Below are 8,757 nucleotides of genomic sequence, written 5' to 3' on the forward strand. Positions count from 1 at the left end.
ATGAGCACTGACAAATGATTACACCCATGTAACTAGTATTACTGTCAAATGTAAAACATTTCCATCTCCCCAAAAAGTTCCCCTGTGCCCCTTTGCAGTCAATGCCTGCCCTCCCCCCTAGCCCCCACCCCCTGTTCCCAGGCAACCACTGATCTGCTTTATGTCACCATAGGTTAGTTTGCATTTTTCTAGAATTTCATGTAAATGAAATCATACAATGTATACTCTTCCGTGTCTGGCTTTTTTCCCTTAACATGCAGTTTGGAGATTCATCCATGCTGTCGAATGATCCCCACCTTAGCTTCACATCCCTTCTCTGTTCTTGACCTCTGAGCTTCAGCCTCTTCATATATAAATTGGGGGTGAATGCTGTGAAGTTGAGGGGAGGGAAGGTCTGCAGGGTGCACGGGACCTGTACACAGTGGACACACAGTACTATGTTCTAGATTAGTGTGGCTTTTCTAGTAGACTGTGAGGTCTGTGACGTAGGCTCCAGATCTGCACACAGCAGGCGTTCGGGAAAGGCTCTTGATTAGCTGTAAGCTCCACGAGGATGGGACTTTGTCCACCCACTCTCCACCAATGGCAGTGATCACCATTTATTACAGATGGTGAATCCAGGGGCTCAGAGAGGTACAGCAACTTGCCCAAGATCACACAGCTATGAAGAGGCAGAGTCAGGACCGAACACAGGCAGCCTAGTCCTGGGGTCCTTAGTGTTTTTGTTTTTTGGGGTTTTTTAATTGAAAATATATGGGATCCTTGCTCTAAATCACTATACAAACTCCCTGACAAGTGATTTTTCTTTCCTCTCACGATCTCCCTGAACCTTCTCTTTCTATCACCCTTGTCCTTTACTGACCTCCCATTGGAGGTAGCATATTTTTTTTGAGTTGATGTGCCAGGCAGTATGGGAAGCACTTCACATGTATCTACTCATGCAGTTCCCCCACCACTCTGTCAGGCAGGTTCTGTGTTTCTCCTCATTTTACAGGTGAGGACACTGGAAGGCGGCTGAGAGGCTGTGGTTTTGGAGTCAGGATGTCCTCCTTTTGAAGTTCAGCTTGGCCATATTCTCCATGGGACTTGGGCAAGTGTGTTTCCCTTGCCAGGTCTTCCCCAGAGCCCCTCCTTGACCTGCCATTTTTCTGGATACATCACTCTGACCCCTCAGCAGGGTTTTCTCTTTCTGCTGATTCTAAGTTCCCCCCTCCTCCCCCTCCCCCTTAGTCTATCCCTGGGCCTTAGGAGGCCCAGGCTGCAATTTCAAAAGAAGTTGAGTTCCTTCTGGAAAGGGGCTGGGACAGAGCCCCTCCCCTCCCTCTCTTCCCATAAATACCCCCTGTGTGCAGCGCCCAGGGGCCCGGGGGAGCCAGGCGGCTGACCTGTAATTAGAAACTTTTCTCCCTTCCCCAGCCCGGGGAGGAGGGAGGGCCCAAGTCTGGGCCAGCCATTTTGTTTGTCATGAATTATTCAGGAGATGGGAAGTGGAGTAGAGAGGGCCCCTCTGCTGACCAGACATCTCAGGCCCTGCACAAAGCAGCCTAAACCACCCGGCTCTGTCCCTTTCACCGTTTCAGACTCAGAGAATAAACAAGCCATGTGCCAGGCAAATTTACAGAGGGGGTTTTCACGAGGGAGGCGTGTTCTTCAGCTGAGGGGGGTGACGGGGTGACAGGGACTTACCCAAGGTCACAAAGCTGGGAAGAGGACAACTGAGCTGGGATTCAAACCCAGGAGGAGGAGGAGAGGAGAGCCCAGCAGGCTGGCCAGGAGAGTTGGAAGGTGCTTTCCTTCCTCTCCTTGCTGTGCCCCTTGCTAAATCTCTGGGGGGTGGGGCAGGGATAATGCAGAGAGAACTAACTTCATGGGACGCCAGTGGGGTGACAAGCAAGCATCACTTTGTATGCAGTGTAATCCTCACAGCCCCCTGAGGCATATATACATATATATGCTCATTTTCTGGATTCGGAAACTGAGGCTCAGAGAGGTTAATGGAGTTTGTTCGAGGACACGTACAGCTGGTTAGTGGCAGAATAGGGGATCAAACCTAACACAACCCCTCCACAGCACATTCTTTTTCCACCACTCCTGGTGGGTGGGAAGACAAGGGTACCAAGGAATCCAGGCTCTTAAACCCACAATGATCCTTGAATCGGACTTCTCTTGTCAAATCTCTCAGTCTCTATGGCGCTAGGTCCGTGGCGCTGCTCCAGGACAAGCCCTCTGAGAATCAGGAATGACTCTAAGAGAGCATCAGGATGCTACCTGCCATCCCACACCAGGTCACCTTTGCAAGGTGGCCCTTTGGAAGCAATTCTGAGAGACAGACCAGTTCTAAATGTAGTTCACAGAGAAGGTAAGAGCACAGGATTGGGAAAAGGACTGCCTGTTTCCATTCCTTGCGATCCATATGAACTTGGGCCAGTTCCTAAAATCTTGTAAGCATCAGTTTGCTCATTGGTGAAGTTAGATGATGATAAGGAATAAATATGAGGAGTAACTATGATAATGTGAAGAGTGAATATGATAATGCCTGAAGGGATTTAGCATAATACCTGGCACATTGGGAATACTCAATAAGAGCTAGCTATTATTATTATTATTATTATTATTAATTATTATTATTATTCCTGATGACAGCCTCTTCTTAAGCTTGGTTAACAGAGAGGCAGGAACTACCAGATGGTGAACATGTGTTGTCTACTGGAAAAAGCACCCCAATTTCCCTGGGGAACTCTCTCTGCCAATATCAGTCTCTGTACCTTGGATGGGACTTATTTCGCCTCAGTGATCCAGCCTGACCAAAGGATAGGTTGAAAGATGGGCATGTGATCCCATGACAGCCAATCAGAGGGCACCCTGAGATTTTAGCTGGAGACAGGCAATCTCTTTTCCAACAGGAGTAGAAAGCAAGCCTGGACCTTCTGAGGGCCGTCTTATCACCCTGGGGAGGAGGTTATGTGCCTGAGAACAAAGCCATAGAAGAAAGCAGAGCCAAGACATGACAAGGACACTAACTGAAATCCTTGAATGCCTAGATCCTGTTGTGAGCCACTAATAATAATAATGATAACTATTTTGGGGGCACCTGGGTGACTCAGTCGGTTGAGCATCTGCCTTTGGCCCAGGTCATGATCTCCAGGTCCTGGGATCGAGCCCCACATCAGGCTCCCTGCTCAGGAGGAGGTCTGCTTCTCCCTCTGCTCCTCCCCTTCCTCCTGTGTGCTCTCTCTCTCTCTCAAATGAATAAAAAAAATCTTTAAAAAAATTGTTAACTATTTTTTGTTTGCATCTGTTTGAGTTCTCTGTTGCTTACAACCACAAGTTCTAACTAAATATGCCAATGATTCTCTCTCCCTCTCCTTGCCTACCTTCCTCACCTTCCTCTCTCTCTCTCCATATATATATACACATATATATGTGTATATATATGTATATATATATATGATTAAAATGACAGTGTGTGTTGAAGACTCACTTCTAATTATTACTTTTGCTTTACAAACTTAGGTCAAGAGAGAATGTCGAGTAAGACTTTAAGATTCACAACACCTAGGTACAAATTATGGGCCTTTAACTCACTAAACTTATACTGCCATGGAGTCACAGACTTAGAGTCATGGCTTGGCTTTAACCATGGCTTTCCTTTCTGCTTTCAGGAAAACATTTAATTTCCACCCCGGGCGTAGTCTACCCTGGCTTCCTTGTGGTGCGCTGTTTCTGTCTGCCCTTTTTCTGTGAGCTGGTGGTGTCAGAGCCGGTAACTACCTGTTTACGGTTTCAGACCGAAGCATTAATTGCCTTTTGAACCTCCCATTTTCCTCTCAGAGCTCCTCACTGACTGTCTCAACTGCCTCGCTTGTATTTCTTTCTGCACAAAGAGAAATGTCTACTTTTTTTTTTCAAAAAACCTGACCACCTGCAAATCCCTGCATATTCTCTTGTGAGTAGGCAACATGAGAGAAAAACATGTAGGCAGCAAGATATCTGTGTTGAACAGAGTTTATAGGACAAGTTGTCACAACCCAGAGACTTCTGGGCCAAACAAGAAGGCAGCTGTGGTGTGGTAGGAGGAACACTGGAATTGGGCTGAGATCAACATTTGAAATCTGGTTTTGTCACTCGTTGGCTGTGTGACCTGGGGCACTTTACTTCATTTGCTAAGCCTTGGTTTCGTCATCTATAAAATGGGCACGAGGGACGCCTGGGTGGCTCAGTCGGTTAAGCATCTGCCTTTGGCTCAGGTCGTGATCTCGGGGTCCTGGGATCATGCCTCTGGTCAGGCTCCCTGCTCAGCGGGAAGTCTGCTTCTCCCTCTCCCTCTGCCCCTCCCTCTGCTCATGCTCTCTCTCTCTCTCTCTCTCAAATAAATAAAATCTTTTAATAAATAAATAAATAAAATGAGCATGAGAGTGCTGGCTTAATAAGGCTGGATAACATAGCTACTTGACAAAAGCACTTTCCTTTGCCCTTTACTTGCCTGGTGTGGGTTCAAAATCATAATATAAGAGGATCAGAGAGAGGAGGTGAGTTGCTGAAGTCACACAGCTAAAAGACAAAGCTGGGATTCAAACCCAACAGTTGCACTCCACAGCCTTCTCCCACTCATTACTAGATGGCCCCAGCTGAGGTATAAGAAGCCAGCCACCCTCACTGGAGGCCAGGCAGGACCAAAGGCTGGGGTTGCTGCCTTTGATGCCAATCACATCCTTCTCTGACTTCCCTGTCTCGCTTATCAGCTCTACTCCACAGAGAGCTTGATGTTCCAACGGTTTAGACTTCACCTAATCTCGAGAGGCATGGTGGGAATAAGGAATTGGCCATTTGGCTTTGGAATCCAAAGCCTGCCCCGCCCCCTGCCCCCCCCCCCCCAGGCCCACACTCATGCCTTCTGTGTCCCAACAGGAAAGAGGGGAAACCGGGGAGATGCATCCTGTGGGAACCTGAATGGGGGACTCCATGTGCACATAACATCCCCACATGCCTTGCTCAGTCCGCCTCATGCCAGCAGAGCAGGGACCCATGCAATCACACTCACAGTGAACATACAGGTACACGTGTGCACGTGCAACCCCACAAGTACATGCATCCCCCCCATTCACACCCTCCCCACCCTGTGCTGAATTCCCGTGCTTGGTCAGAACCTCATTAGGAAGCGTAGTGTAGTGGTCAAGTGCATACACCCTAGCTCCTGACTGCTGGGTTTGAGTCCTGGTGCTGCCATATACCAGCTGTGTGACTTCAGGCAAATCCTCTCTCCTTTGTGTGCCTCAATTTCCCCACCTGCAAATGGGAGTAATAAAAAGTACCTATTCCCTGAGGGGCGCCTGGGTGGCTCAGTCGTTAAGCATCTGCCTTCGGCTCAGGTCATGATCCCGGAGTCCTGGGATCGAGCCCCACATCGAGCCCCACATCGAGCCCCTGGCTCAGCGGGAGGCCTGCTTCTCCCTCTCCCTCTGCCTCTCTCCCTGCTCATGCACTCTCTCTCTATTTCTGTGTCTCAAAGGAATAAATAAAATCTTAAAAAAAAAAAAAGTACCTACTCCCTGAGAGGTTGTCAGGAATTTTGTGTATATTACACCTGGTGAATAGCCTGTAAATGATGTTGTGTTCTTTCTCCAATAGGTCAGGTTCCCGAGAAGCAGACTCAGAGATGGAGATTAGCAGGCAGAACTTTATTAGGAGGTGCTCTTGGGCCAACACCTGTGGAAAGGCAGGGAAGGAAGCAGGAATAGGTAGAGGTGGTGATTCAGTCTCCATGGAGGCCTCAGCCACCCCACTGGAGGCTCTGAAGCTGAGAGGGTCCATCAGAGTTGCCCTGAGCTGACATGAGGGGGCTGAGGATTTATACCTGTGTTGAGCAGTCCAAGGATATGAACTGCCCTGAGAAGGGGGTATCCCCTATGGGCAAGCTGCAGAGACGGACTCGCCTGCGAGCCATCAGTGCCCTACGCCTCCTGCAGCTAGGGACATACATGCCTCTGTCCTAAGAGGGGACCAGGGCAGTGCACCACAGCGTCTGCCATGCAGCCCCCGCAAGCCGCAGCCGAGGAGGTCCCCTCTCCCCTCCTCTCATCACTGGACTCCAAACGAGGACCCTGAAAACAGTGAACCAAGGAACAGGAACCTCAACTTCCCCTGAGTTGGCCCTCAAACCAAACTGTTCGCTTTTACCTCTGTGTTCCGCTGCATTTTATTCAAACTCAGGATCCCATTTAGCGCATCCTTGAATAGTAATAAACGGTGTTTTGAACCAGTTCTAAGTCCTTTAAGTGGATTGACTCATTTAACACTTACAACAACCCTATGAGGTTGATATGATATATTTTTTAATATTTTATTTATTTGACAGGGAGAGACACAGCGAGAGAGGGAACACAAGCAGGGGGAGTGGGAGAGGGAGAAGCAGGCTTCCCGCAGAGCAGGGAGCCCGATGTGGGGCTCGATCCCAGGACCCTGGGACCATGACCTGAGCCGCTTAACAACTGAGCCACCCAGGCGCCCCTGATATGATATTGTTATCTGCACTTTATAGATGAGGAAACCAAGACACATAGAGGCTAGGTAATTTGCCTAATGTCACAGAGTTTGTATGTGGGGGAGCCAGGATTCAGAGAGTCTGGTTCCAGAATTCAGTCTTAACCAGGATGTTCCTGTGGCTACTGGTTAGTGTTAACATAGATGATGGATATCCATGGATGTCCCGTGGATGGACAGAAGGGTAGACAGATAGATGAAGAGAAGGACTGACAAATGAATAGACAAATCAATGGATACATGAATGCATGAATGAATGGATGGATGGATGGATAGATGGATGGACAGATGGATGGATGGATGCATGGATGGATGGATGCCTACTGTCCTGGTCTTCCTGGAATTTTCCATCTCACTAGTTGCCTCTCCATCCTTGGCATCAGAGCATCTGGATCCACGTGAGCAGGGAGCATAGCCCAGCCCTGAGCAAGGAAGACAGATCTAGATCTTCACCTCCTGGGACTCTGACCTCCAGCCAAGAGGTGATGGGACAATATGACAGAAGGTAATGTCAGAGGCAATGGGGGAATCCCAGGCTTGCCGGCTCTGTGGCCTGCAGAGAGTCTCTCTCTCTCTCTCTCTCTCTCTCTCTCTCTCTCTGCCACAGAGGCCTCATCTGTAAAATCCAGTGGCTGGAACTTCCAGGCCAGACTCCCTACAATTCTTTGAAGTGGGAACTCAGACTAGGGTATTGAGTTCTTGCTTACCTGGTTCCAATTCACTTCTTCCAGACATCATTTCCTTCTTCACTGTCTCTTTTTTCAGTCTTCTCGCAAATGCACTCCTTCTTTGGGCATTTTCCTTCTCCTCTTCACTCATCTCTTTTCTGTTCATCTTACTACTTCATACTCCTAACCACGGAATGGCCATGGCTGAACATGCATTGGGGCTGCCCGATTTCCTCCCTGCCTGGGCATGTGGGTGCTTAACTGCTATTTCCTTTTTTTTTTCTTTTCCTTTTTTTTTTTTTTTAATGATGGATAGGCAGCACCCAGCCCTGGAGGGGAGACACACAGCTAAAGCTGTGGTTCTGAGACTCTGAGTTTTGTTGGAACCCAGAAGCCCCACAGGAAGATTTTCTAAGACAGAATTTTGGAGTGCCTTCAGTCCCGACTCCCTGGATTAACGCCCTGTGAGCAGACAATGGAGCATAGTGGGAAAAAGTCCAGCAATCTGAGCTAGGCTACTTCTCTGGGCAGCTCACATCCCCTTTTTTGCTTCAGTTTTTCTATCTATGAAATGAGAGTGTGACCCGTCTATAAATTCATGCAAAAGGAATCCGATTGCTTGGTTCAAATTTCAACCACGCCACTTACCATCTACGTGACCTTGGGAAGTACAGTTCTGTCTTTAAGCCTCAGTTTCTTCATCTGTAAAGTGGGGATGATGAGACCACCCACCTTTTAGGCAGAGAAATACAAATTCCAGGTGTTCTGACCCAATCTTGCCCAGCTGAACCCTCCCCTTCCCATCTTTTCTCCCCCTCTAGACTGTCTCTGTCATACACTCAAGAAACAATTGGACAATGCTTGTTAAGAGCCTGAAAAATAGGAGTGCTTGACTGGCTCAGCCCATAGAGCACACGACTCTTTTTTTTTTTAAGATTTTATTTATTTATTTGACAGAGAGAGAGAGAGAGAGAGACAGCGAGAGAGGGAACACAAGCAGGGGGAGTGGAAAGAGGGAGAAGCAGGCTTCCCGCTGAGCAGGGAGCCGGATGCGGGGCTCGATATGGGGTTCGATATGGGGTTCGATGCGGGGCTCGATCCCAGGACCCTGGGATCATGACCTGAGCCGAAGGCAGACGCCTAATGACTGAGCCACCCAGGCGCCCCGAGCACACGACTCTTGATCTCAGGGTTGTGGGTTCGAGCCCCATATTGGGTGTAGAGATTACGTAAAAATAAAATCTTAAAAAAAGAGAGAGCCTGAAAAATAGACATACCCTTTAGCCTACTAACTCTACTGCTGAGATGTGAGGACATCATTTGACGTGGAGGAAAAGATGTAACTATAGTGTTCCTCTGAGTTGTTTATAATCACAAAAACTTGGAAACAACTAGTGATCATTAAAAGGGGAATGTTTGAGTGAAGGACTTTTTGTTTATGGCTGGGATATTTTGTGACTATCAAAATTATATTTGTGAATCATTTACATTAACATGGAAAAGTACATAAAAATACACGAATGAATAAAAGGAAAACACAAATTTACAT

The sequence above is a fragment of the Mirounga leonina genome, unplaced genomic scaffold (assembly GCF_011800145.1).
Source record: "Mirounga leonina isolate KUSES-001 unplaced genomic scaffold, KU_Mleo_1.0 Mir_171, whole genome shotgun sequence".
Lineage (NCBI taxonomy): Eukaryota > Metazoa > Chordata > Mammalia > Carnivora > Phocidae > Mirounga > Mirounga leonina.